General features: G+C 46.3%; 1 long non-coding RNA gene across 1 annotated transcript in view; it reads left to right on the top strand.

Annotated features, from left to right (window-relative positions):
* Positions 1-13,350, top strand: part of LOC139259716 (uncharacterized) — a 128,059-nt gene that overhangs the window by 101,044 nt on the left and 13,665 nt on the right. The gene's annotated exons all lie outside the window — the stretch shown is intronic.

Below are 13,350 nucleotides of genomic sequence, written 5' to 3'. Positions count from 1 at the left end.
GTGGGCAAAAATTTTGCAGATGGAATATAATGTAAGAAAATGTGAGGTTATCCACTTTGACAGAAAAAAAAGCAAATTATAATTTAAATGGGGAAAGATTACAAAATGCTGCAGTACAGAGGGATCTGGGGATCCTTGTACATGAAACACAAAAAGTTAGCATGCAGGTACAGCAAGTAATTAGGAAGGCAAATGGAATGGTGGCCTTTATTGCAAGGGGGATGGAGTATAAAAGTAGGGAAGTCTTGCTGCAACTGTACAGGGCATTGGTGAGACCACACCTGGAGTATTGCATGCCCTGAAAAAGTGCAACATCCCCACTGACACCTGGGAGTTTCTGACCAAAGACCGCCCTAAGTGGAGGAAGTACATCCGAGAGGTCGCTGAGTACCTCGCGTCTCATCGCCTAGAGCATGCAGAAATCGAGCGTAGGCAGCAGAAAGAGCATGCGGCAAACCTGTCCCACCCACCCTTTCCCTCTTCGACTATCTGTCCCACCTGTGATAGGGACTGTGGTTCTCGTATTGGACTGTTCAGCCATCGAAGGACTCATTTTAGGAGTGGAAGCAAGTCTTCCTCGATTCCGAGGGACTGCCTATGATGATGATGGTCTCCTTATTTAAGGCAGTTGAAAGAAGGTTCATGAGGTTGATTCCTGAGATGAAAGGATTGTCTTATGAAGAAAGATTGAGCAGGTTGGGCCTGTACTCATTGGAGTTTAGAAGAATGAGAGGTGATCTTATTGAAACGTAGAAGACTCTGAGGGGGCTTGACCGGGTAGATGCAGAGCGGATGTTTCCTCTCGTGGAGGAATCTAGAACTCGGGGGCATAATTTCAGAATAAGGGGTCGCCCATCAAAACGGAGATTAAGGGGGATTTCTTCTCTGAGGGTCGTGAATCTCTGGAATTCTCTACCCAGTGAGCCGTGGAGGCTGGGCCATTGAATATAGTTAACGTGGAGGTAGACAGATTTTTAAACGATAAGGTAGTCAAGGGTCATGGTGAGCGGGCAGGGAAGTGGAGTTGAGGCCAAGATCAGATCAGCCATGATCTTATTGAATGGCAGAACAGGCTCCAGGGGCTGTATGGCCTTCTCCTGCTCCTATTTCTGATGTTATGTTCTTTTGTGCTAAATATGACTCCAGCCAGTGGAGAGTTTTCCACCTAATTCCCATTGACTTCAGTTTACTAGGGCTCCTTCATGCCACACTCGGTCAAATGTTGCCTTGATGTCAAGGACAGTCACTCTCACCTCGTTTCTGGAAGTAAGCTCTTTTGGCCATGTTTGGACCAAGGCTGTAAGGTCTGGAACCGAGTGGTTCTGGCGGAACCCGAACTGCGCATCAATGAGCAAGTTATTGGTGAGTAAGTGCTGCTTGATAGCATTATTGATGACATCTTCTATCATGATTGTTGATGATTGAGAGTAGACTGATGGAGCAGTAATTAGCCGGATTGCATTTGTCCTGCTTTTTGTGGACAGTACATACCTGGGCAGTTTTCCACCTTGTCGGGTAGATGCCAGTGTTGTAGCTGTACTGAACAGCTTGGCTAGAGGCACAGCTAGTTCTGGAGCACAAGTCTTCAGCATGACAGCTGGGATGTTGTCGGGGCCCAAAGATTTTGCTGTATCTAGTGCACTCAGCTGCTTCTTGATATCACGTGGATTGAATCGAATTGGCTTTAATCTGATTTCTGTGGTGGTGGGGACCTCAGGAAGAGACTGACATGGATCATCCACTCGGCACTTTTGGATGAAGATGGTTGCAAACACTTCAGCCTTGTCTTTTGCACTTACGTGCTGGATGGGAATGGGGATATTCATAAAGCCTTCTCCTCCCAGTAGTGGTTTAATTGTCCCCCACCATTCACAATTTGATGTGGCAGGACTGCAGAGCTTTCATCTGATCTTTTGATTGTGGGATCACTTAGCTCTGTTTATAGCATGCTGCTTAGCGTGCATGTAGTGCTGTGTTGCACTTCCTCAGATTGGTACCTTATTTTTAGGTACGCCTGGTGTTGCTACTGGCATGCTCTTTTACATACCTCATTGAACCAGTGTTGGTCCCCTGGCTTGATGGTAATGATAGAGTGCGGGATATGCCGGGCCATGAGGTTACAGATTGTGGTGGAATACAATTCTGCTGATGGTCCTCAGTGCCTCATAGATGCCCGGTTTTGAGCTGCTAGATCTGTTCTTTATCCCATTTAGCATGGTGTTAGTGCCACACAATACAATGGAGGGTGACTTTAGTGTGAAGACGGGACTCCGTCTCCACAATGACTGCAGTGATCGCTGCTACCAATGCTGTCATGGACAGATGCATCTGCGCCAGGTAGATTGGTGAGGATGAGGTCAAGTAGATTTTTCACTCGTGTTGGTTCTCTCATCACCTGCTTGAGGCCTAGTCTGGCTAATATATCCTTCAGGACACAGCCAGTTTGGTCAGTAGTGGTACTACCAAGCTCCTCTTAGTGATGGACATTGAAGTCCCCCACCCAGAGTACATTCTGTGCCCTTGCTACCCTCAGTGTTTCTTCCATGTGGTGTTCCACATGGAGGGGTACTGATTCATCAGCTGAAGGAGGGCGGTAGGTGATAATCAGCAGGAGGTTTCCTTGCCCATACTTGACCTGCAGCCATGAGACTTCATGAGGTCTGGAGTCAATATTGAGGACTCCCAGGGCCTCTCCCTCCCGACTGTATACCACTGTGCCGCCATCTCGGGTGGGTCCGTCCTGCCGGTGGGACAGGACATGGTGATGGAGATTTCTGGGATATTGGCTGAAAGGTATAATTCTGTGAGTATGACTATGTCAAGCTGTTTCTTGATTAGTCTGTGGGACAGCTCTTCCAATTTTGTCCCCAGATGTTGTTGAGGAGAACTTTGCAGGGTTGACTGGAATGGGTGTGCCGTTGTCGTATCTGAAGTCGATGCCGGGTGATCCATGCGGTTTTATTCTTATTATTGTTTTCTGTAGCGGCTTGTTATAACTGAGTGGCTTGTTAGGCCATTTCAGAGGCCAGTTCAGAGTCAATCACATTGCTGTGGATCTGTAGTCACTTATAGACCAGACCAGGTAAGGGCAGCAGATTTCCTTTCCTAAGGACATTAGTGAGCCAGATGCTGTCAAGTAATCAGCTGGAGCAACGGCAACGGAACTTCCACCTCAGGTTAACAGACGTGTTTCCTGAGCAGCGTGGTTGCCGTTATATTTAAAAAGTAAGTGAATAAAGCCTGTTTAGGGTCTGACCACTAGCTGTTAATTGTCTTAATTGGGTCGCCTGCCACTGCTGGTGGGGAGGGGGGAAAGTGGGGCCGGCTCCGTGATGAGAAACACGCTTGTGGGAAAGGTGCACAGGGGCGGGAAGACAGAGGGTTCATGTCCCGCTGTCAAAAATAACAACTTTCCCACCCGACCCGCCAGTGATTACACCCACTACCACCCCAGAAAATTCAGGCCTCTGTCCTTACTTTGTGTACTTTGATTTTACATGATAATTTATAGTTAATTAGTGAATCTTACAGTAATTTGGGAAGCAAACATGTAGAGTTGGTCGGAGCACAGGAGTTGGGAATGTAAAACTTGAGATGCTATATTGCACAACTGGTGGGAGGGTTAAATACAGGAAGTCCATACAGAGGTAAGATTTTAATATATGGCAGATGGAATATAATATTGGAAAGTGAGAGGTTATGCACTTTGGCAGGAAAAAATTGAAGAGCAAGTTATTTAAATGGAGAAAAATTGCAAAGTGCTGTAGTACAGCAGGACCTGGTGCATGAAACATAAAAGGTTAGTGTATGCAGGTACAGCAAGTGATCAGGAAGGCCAATGGAATCTTGGTTTTTATTGCAAAGGGGATGGAGTATAAAAACAGGGAAATCTTGCGACAGTTATACAGGGTATTGGTGAGACCACACCTAGAATACGGCATGCAGTTTTTGTAGTGTCCCTGCACCTTACTATCACACGAGGCATGTACTGCAGACACAGTCACTACGTGACCTTAACCTTTATTCCCAGGACCAAGGAGTGCTGACCCTGGGTGGGACCTCCCCTTTTATACCTGGAAACCCAGGTGAGGACTGTCTCCCACAAGTTCACCCCCTGTGGTCAGGGTGTGCATCTCTAGGGTATGAGTACAGTGTACAGGAGTTGCATGAAGGTTACAGTTACATGAAGGTTACCGTTGCATGATGGTTACATACATGACAGTTTTGGTTTCCATATTTAAGAAAGGATATACTTGCTTTGGAGGCAGTTCAGAGAAGGTTCACAAGGCTGATTCTGGAGATGAGGGGGTTGACTTATGAGGAAAGGTTGAGTAGGTTGGGCCTCTACTCATTGGAATTCAGAAGAATAAGAGGTGATCTTATAGGGGAGACTAGAACTAGGGGGCATAATCTTAGAATAAGAGACCGCCCATTTAAAACTGAGATGAGGAGGAATTTCTTCTCTCAGAGGGTTGTAAATCTGTGGAATTCGCTGCCTCAGAGAGCAGTGGAAGCTGGGTCATTGAATAAATTTAAGACAGAGATAGACAGTTTCTTAACCGAAAAGGAGAATAAGGGGTTTTGGGAGTGGGCAGGGAAGTGGACTTGAGTCCATAATTGGATCAGCCATGATCGTATTAAATGGCGGAGCAGGCTCGAGGGGCCGTATGGCCTACTCCTGCTCCAATTTCTTATGAGAAATAAATGGATGGATGTCACACCAGAATTCAATACAAATTACAACTATTCCATAAATTTTAACACTCAATTTTTCTATCAATATCTACCTAATCTTTAATAGGGGTTTTAAATAGTTTGCTTAACAGGATAAAGTTGAGTAAAAAGCAATAACATTTAAAATCACATTTTATTGAACATTCGTATTTTGATTATGTCAGCAATTGTATTCTGACAAGATATCCTGAACGTCTTCTCTCAGTATTCGGTTGTGCCTCTCTGACGAGGAACCATCACAACTTCCTGATCTTTCATGTTAGTCCAAGTTGCTGGGAGTTCAACCGTAGCTGGAACATAAAATAGATGAAAATGTAGTAAACAAACACATTCTGACAAAAGCTAACTTGAAAGCTTCGCTTTTCATTTGTAAACGACAGCAAAGTTTGTTCCTCCATTGCCCTACGCAGTTAGTGTTAATCACACTGCACCAGAAAGCCATAGATGCAAAATCAATTGAGGTGTTTAAATAGGAGACAGAAACTTACTTGGAAGTAAGGGCTTTAAGGAATATGGAACAAGAAATAGAGTTGCAACTTTAAAAAGATAGAGCGGCCATTTACAGCAACAAAATGCTGGAGCAGGCTTGATGGGCTGAATGACTACTATTACTATTTTTGCAAAGCCAAGCTTCCTGATATTGGTTCCATGTTTGCCTTTCACCATTTGTTATTCACCATTTGGAGCCTGTACCCGTTTTTCCTACTTTCACAGCATAGCTTGGATTTCTGTTTTTTCTAAGATTTAGGGGTCAAAATTGCCCCATTTTATAAAACCCTTAGCACTTGTGAGGGGGGGAGCAAATGGGGCGCAAGGCAGTTTTCACCCGGGAAAGCGGGGGTGTTACCGCCTCTCGGAAAATTGCCCTGGAAGTTTGGGAGGCACTGTCCTGGCAGCCGCTCACCCCGTGGTTAGCAATCCAGGGCACTGCGCAAATGGCGATGACGTCATCGCCCTGTGCAGCAACTCCACACCGTCCTACGCCGACTCCTTAATGCCCCACAGGGGAATTTGCCCCGCAAGGCATGAAACTGGCAGACATCTACTCTCGGGGCGCTGTTTAAAGGGGAGGCCTGTAGCGCCTCAGGTTGCCATCATTTTTTGTTGGCCGACTCTCTGGTCAGCTCGGCGATAGTGCCCTAGCGTGGTCCAGGCACCATCGTGCAGCCAGACACTCTGTCATAGGTGCCGGGCTGCTGGCCCAGTCTCACGCTGCACTTGTAGTCCATTGGCGGCAATCAAAGAGCCATGCAGAGTATGCAGCGGCCCTCCCCTTTTCTAGAAGGGGAGGGATGTTGAAGTACATTAGCATTACACGGAGCATCTGCATAGCGCTGGATTCAATGCCATTCTACCGCTCCTGCACCGTCCCTCAAAGGAAATGGAGTCCAGAGACAGCATTCTGCTTCCTTTGAGGGGCGGTATGCCTGGTTCAACAGTAGGGGCTGGGCTTCTGGGCTTGGCGATAAAAGTCCCAGCCCCGGAAGGTTACTGTTATGTCTTGAATAAAGCAATGTGCCTGAGTACTGTAGACGTGAGTAAGTGTGAGCTTAGTCTCTTTATTCTAAATCCAGAGTGCTGGTACAGCATGGGAGGCCTGCTTATATACAATGCTCCCAAGGGATGCTGGGATCCCTTGGGACTCCAATAGATATGCCCTCTGGTGGCAGTAGGATGCTGGTTGCATAGGGTTGCATACATAACATCACTCCCTCCCAAAGTCAACAGTACTCTTATTTATAGGGTGAGACAATCTGGGGCTTTCCGCTCCCTAGCCGATCGTCTCGGTACAAATGCAGGTGCAGGTGAGTTGGTTGGTTCTTCGCTGGGCTGCTGCGCAGCTGGCCTTGCTGGGCTGCTGGGGATGATGAGTTCAGCTTCATGGTCAACCATGATGTCGGTTGCCACTTGTGTGTGTGTCGGAGGGTCGAAGTTGGCAGTGTCCTCTTCAGGTTGCTCATGGCTGTCTGTGAATTGCAGTTTGGTTTGGTCCAAATGTTTTCTGCAAGTTAGTCCATTTGTGAGTTTGACCTGAAACACCCTACTCCCTTCTTTGGCTACGACATAGAAACATAGAAAATAAGTGCAGGAGTAGGCCATTCGGCCCTTCGAGCCTGCACCACCATTCAATGAGTTCATGGCTGAACATGCAACTTCAGTACCCCATTCCTGCTTTCTCGCCATACCCCTTGATTCCCCTAGTAGTAAGGACTACATCTAACTCCTTTTTGAATATATTTAGTGAATTGGCCTCAACAACTTTCTGTGGTAGAGAATTCCACAGGTTCACCACTCTCAGTGCCAGCAAGCCATTTGGGACCATGTCCATAGTTGAGTACAAATACAGGGTCATTGACTTCAATATCGCGTGACAAATTTGCACTTTCATGGTACATGCTTTGTTGATGTCACCTGCCCTCTACGTGATCATGGAGATCAGGGTGGACTAGAGAGAGCCTTATTTTGAGCATCCTTTTCATGAGCGTCCTTTTCATGAGGCGGGGGGAACCCCGGTGAGCGAGTGGGGTCTAGTGCGGTAGCTGAGCAGGACTCGGGATAGGCGGGCCTGCAGGACATCTTCCGACATGCGTTTCAAGCTTTGCTTGATGGTTTGGACTGCCTGATCTGCCTGGCCATTGGATGCGGGCTTGAACGGGGCAGATGTGATGCGCTTGATCCCATTGCAGGCGATGAATTCCTTGAATTCAGCGCTGGTGAAGTACGGCCCATTGTCGCTGACAAGAACATCAGGCACGCCGTGCGTGGCAAACATGGCTCGTAAGTTTTTGATGGTGGGAGTGGCCGTGCTTACAGACATTTATTACTCACTCACTTCACTTTGAATAAGCATCCCCAACAACTAAGAACATTTTGCCTAGAAACGGGCCAGTGAAGACAATGTAGATCCTAGACCATGGTTTGGAGAGCCATGACCACAAACTTAGCGGTGCCTCTCTGGGTGCCTTGCACAGTTGAAAGCAAGTGTTGCATTGGCGCACGCAAGACTCCAAATCTGAGTCGATGCCGGGCCACCACACATGGGATCTGGCTATAGCTTTCATCATTACTATGCCTGGGTAGGTATTGTGTAGGTTGCATATGAACATTTCCCTGTCTTTCTTGAGCAAAACCACACGATTACCCCACAAAAGACAGTCCATCTGTATGGACATTTCGTCTTTACGCAGCTGGAACGGCTTGATCTCTTCATGCATTTCCGCTGGGACGCTGGACCAGCTCCCATAGAGGACACAGTTTTTTACAAGGGACAGTAAAGGATCCTGGCTGGTCCAGGTCCTGATCTGGCGAGCCGTAACGGGTCACTTGTTTTCAAATGCATCCATCACCAAGAGCAAGTCTGCAGGCTGTGCCATTTCCACCCCGGTGGTGGGCAATGGTAGCCGACTGAGGGCGTCAGCGCAATTCTCTGTGCCAGGTCTGTGGCGAATTACATAGTTATATGCAGACAGCATGAACGCCCATCTTTGGATGCAAGCAGAGGCATTGGTATTGATACCTTTGCTCTCTGAGAATAGCGATATGAGCGACTTATGGTCAGTTTCTAACTTGAACTTAAACCCAAACAGATACTGATGAACTTTTTTTATCTCATAAACGCATGCCAGAGCTTCTTTTTCAATCATGCTGTAGGCCCTTTTGGCCTTGGACAAGCTCCTGGATGCATAAGTGACCGGTTGCAATGTTCCCGATTTGTTTGCTTGTTGTAACACACACCCGACCCGTACGAAGACGCATCGCAAGCTAGCACTAAACATTTACAAGGATCATACAGGACAAGCAGTTTGTTGGAACATAACAGATTTCTGGCTTTCTCAAAAGCTGTTTCTTGTGATTTCCCCATGCCCAGTCATCTCCCTTGCGTGCTTAACCCGGGTAGGAAATTACCATAATAATTGAGGTGTCCCAAGAACGACCGCAGCTCCGTCACATTCTGTGGTCTCGGCGCATTCTTGATGGCCTCCGTCTTGGCGTCGGTAGGTCTGATGCCATCTGCCGCGATTCTTCTCCCTAAGAACTCGACCTCTGGCATCAAGAAAACACACTTCGAGCGTTTCAACCTGAGTCCCACACGATCTAGCCGACTTAGAACCTCTTCCAGGTTCTGCAAGTGTTCTATGATGTCCTGACCTTTGATCAATATGTCGTCCTGGAAAACCACGGTGCATGGAACTGACTTTAGCAGACTCTCCATGTTCCTTTGAAACATAGCTGCGGCCGATCGAATCCTAACCGGGTATCTATTGTAGATAAACAGACCTTTGTGCGTGTTGATGCAGGTGAGGTCTTTCGAAGATTCCGCCAGCTCCTGCGTCATGTAGGCCGAGGTCAGGTCCAACTTGGTGAATGTCTTTCCTCCTGCCAGCGTCGCAAATGGGTCGTCTGCCTTGGGTAGCGGGTACTGGTCCTGCAGCGAAAAATGGTCAATCGTTACTTTATAGTCCCCACAAATTCTGACCGTGCCATCGTCCTTGAGAACTGGAACAATCAGACGGCCCACTTGTTGAACTCCACCGGCGATATGATGCCCTCTTGTTGCAGCCTGTCTAGCTCGATCTCCACTTTCTCTTGCATCATATATGGCACCGCCTGGGCCTCATGGTGGATGGGTCATGTACCAGGAATCAGTTGAATCTGCACCTGTGTCCCCGAGAAACTTCTGATGCCTGGCTCAAAAAATGACAGAAACTTGCTCAGAACCTGAGCACATGAGGCATCGTCAACGGACGAAAGCACTCGGATGTCGTCCCAGTTCCAGCGGATTTTTCCCAACCAGCTTCTGCCGAACAGTGTGGGGCCATCTCCTGGTACAATCCGTAGTGGTAGTTTGTGTACTGCTCCATCATAGGAGACTTTTACTGCTGTGCTGCCAATTACAGATGCTGAGGATGTCGTGAATAGCACATTTAGTGAGTTGGTCACACCGCAGGTAAAAGTTACTCAGGCAGCTAGAGAATGGGTGAATCAGGCAGAGCAATGGAAGGAAGGTAGTGCAGGGGTCCCCTGCGGTCATCCCCCTCCAAAACAGATACACCGTTTTGGATACTGTTGGGGGAGATGACTCATCAGGAGAAGGCAGCAGCAGCCAATTTCATGGCACCATCGGTGGCTCTGCTGCACAGGAGAGCAGGAAAAAGAGTGAGAGCTATAATGGTGGGTGATTCTATTGTAAGGGGAATAGATAGACGTTTGTGCGGCCGCAATCAAGACTCCAGGATGGCATGTTGCCTCCCAGGTGCAAGGGTCAAGGATGTCTCTGAGCGACTGCAGGGCATTTTGGAGGGGGAGAGTGAACAACCAGTTGTCGAGGTGCATATAGGTAAAAAACAGGATGAGGTCCTACAAGCTGAATTTAGGGAGCTAGGAATTAAATTAAAAAGTAGGACCTCAAAGGTAGTAATCTCAGGATTGCTACCAGTGCCACATGCTTAGTCACAGTAGAAATAGCATGATAGCTAAGATGAATACGTGGCTTAAGGTATGGTGCAAGAGGGAGAGATTCACATTCCTGCAACATTGGAACTGGTTCTGGGGGAGGTGGGACCAGTACAAACCTGACGGTCTGCACCTGGGCAGGACCAGAACCAATGTCCTGGGGGGAGTGTTTGGTAGTACTGTTGGGGAGGGTTTAAACTAATACGGCAGGGGGATGAGAATCTATGCAGGGAGACAGATGGAAGTAAAATGGGGGAAGAAGCAAAAGGTAGAAAGGAAATAAGGAAAGTTGGAGAGCAGAGAAATCAAAGGCAAAAATCAAAAAGGGCCACAATACATCATAATTCTAAAACAATTTATTCGAGGAAATAAAAACCAAATGGAAGATGTTAAAAAAACAAGCATGAAGGCTCTGTGTCTCAATGCGAGGAGCATTCGTAATAAGGTGGATGAATTAACTGCGCAGATAGCTGTTAACGGAGATGATGTAATTGGAATTACGGAGACATGGCTCCATGGTGACCAAGGCTGGGAACTCAACATCCAGGGGTATTCAATATTCAGGAAGGATATACAGAAAGGAAAAGGAGGTGGGGTAGCGTTGCTGGTTAAAGAGGAGATTAACGCATTAGTAAGGAAGGACATTAGCTTGGATGATGTGAAATCTGTATGGGTAGAGCTGTGGAATACCAAAGGGCAGAAAACACTAGTGGGAGTTGTGTACAGGCCACCAAATAGTGGTAGTGAGGTTGGGAATGGCATCAAACAGGAAATTAGGGATACATGCGATAAAGGTACAGCAGTTATCATGGGTGATGTTAATCTACATATTGATTGTACTAACCAAACTGGTAGCAATTCGGTGGAGGAGGATTTCCTGGAGTGTATAAGGGATGGCTTTCTAGACCAATGTCGAGGAACCAACTGGAGAGCAGGCCATCCTAGACTGAGTCTTGTATAATGAGAGAGGATTAATTGGCAATCTTGTTGTGCGAGGCCCCTTGGGGAAGAGTGACCATAATATGTTAGAATTCTTCATTAAGATGGAGAGTGACACAGTTAATTCAGAGACTAGGGTCCTGAACTTAAAGAAAGGTAACTTCGATGGTATGAGACGTGAATTGGCTAGGATAGATTGGAAAATGATACTAAAAGGGTTGATGTTGCATAGGCAATGGCAGACATTTAAAGATTACATGGATGAACTTCAACAATTGTACATCCCTGTCTGGCGTAAAAATAAAATGGGGAAGGTGGCTCAACCATGGCTAACAAGGGAAATTAGTAATAGTGTATATCCAAGGAAGAGGCATATAAATTGGCCAGAAAAACCTGAGATCTGGGAGAAATTTAGAATTCAGCAGAGGAGGACAAAGGGTTTAATTAGGAGAGGGAAAATAGAGTATGAGAGTAAGCTTGCAGGGAACATAAAAACTGACTGCAAAAGCTTCTAAAGTATGTGAAGAGAAAAACGATTAGTGAAGACAAATGTAGGTCCCTTGCAGTCAGAATCAGATGAATTTATAATGGGGAACAAAAAAATGGCAGACCAATTGAACAATTCTCTGATTAAGACACAAATAACCTTCCGGAAATACTACGGGACCGAGAGTCTAGCGAGAAGGAGGAACTGAAAGAAATCCTTATTAGTCAGGAAATTGTGTTAGGGAACTTGATGGGATTGAAGGCCGATAAATCCCCAGGGCCTGGTAGTATGCATCCCAAAGTACTTAAGGAAGTGGCCCTAGAAATAGTGGATGCATTCGTGGTCATTTTCTAACATTCTATAGACTCTGGATCAGTTCATATGGATTGGAGGGTAGCTAATGTAACCCCACTTTTTCAAAAAGGAGAGAGAGAGAAAACAGGGAATTATAGACTGGTTAGCCTGGCATTGGTAGTGGGGAAACTGTTGGAATCAATTATTAAAGACTTAATAGCAGCGCATTTGGAAACCAGTGACAGGATTGGTCCAAGTCAGCATGGATTTATGAAAGGGAAATCATGCTTGACAAATCTTGTAGAATTTTTTGAGGATGTAACTAGTAGACTGGACAAGGGAGAACCAGTGGATGTGGTGTATTTGGACTTTCAAAAGGCTTTTGACAAGGTCCCACACAAGAGATTAGTGTGCAAAATTAAAGCACATGGTTTTGGGAGTAATGTATTGACATGGATAGAGAACTGGTTAGCAGACAGAAAGCAAAGAGTAGGAATAAATGGGTCCTTTTCAGAATGGCAGGTAGTGACTAGTGGGGTACCGCAAGGTTCAGTGCTGGGCCCCCAGCTAGTTACAATATACATTAATGATTTGGATGAAGGAATTGAATGTAATATCTCCAAGTTTGCAGATGACACAAAGCTGGGTGGCAGTGTGAGCTGTGAGGTGGATGCTAAGAGGCTACAAGGTGACTTGGACAGGTTAGGTGAGTGGGCAAATGCATGGCCGATGCAGTATAATGTAGATGAATGTGAGGTTATCCACTTTGGTGGCAAAAACAGGGAGGCAGAATATTATCTGAATGGTGACAGGTTAGGAAAAGGGGAGGTGCAATGAGACCTGGGTGTCATGGTACATCAGTCATTGAAAGTTGGCATGCAGGTACAGCAGGCAGTGAATAAGGCAAACGGCATGTTGGCCTTCATAGTGAGAGGATTTGAGTATAGGAACAGGGAGGTCTTACTGCAGTTGTACAGGGTCTTGGTGAGGCCACACTTTGAATATTGTGTACAGTTTTGGTCTCCTATCTGAGGAAGGACATTCTTGCTATTTATTGTGGGAATGCAGCGAAGGTTCACCAGACTGATTCCCATGATGGCAGGACTGACATGTGAAGAAAAACTGGATTGACCAGGCTTATATTCACTGGAATTTAGAAGAATGAGAAGGGATCCCATAGAAACATATAAAATTCTGACAGGATTGGACAGGTTAGATGCAGGAAGAATGTTCCCGTTGTTGGGGAAGTCCAGAACTAGGGGTCATAGTCTAAGGGTAAGGGGTAAGCCATTTAGGAGTGAGATGAGGAGAAACTTCTTTACTCAGAATTGTGAACCTGTGGAATTCTTTACCACAGAAAATTATTGAGGCGAGTTTATTAGATAGATTCAAAAAGGAGTTAGATGTGGCCCTTACGGCTAAAAGGATCAAAGGGTATGGAG

This window comes from Pristiophorus japonicus, chromosome 3 (genome assembly GCF_044704955.1).
Source record: "Pristiophorus japonicus isolate sPriJap1 chromosome 3, sPriJap1.hap1, whole genome shotgun sequence".
NCBI lineage: Eukaryota > Metazoa > Chordata > Chondrichthyes > Pristiophoridae > Pristiophorus > Pristiophorus japonicus.
This window is presented reverse-complemented; position numbering and strand designations above follow the sequence as displayed.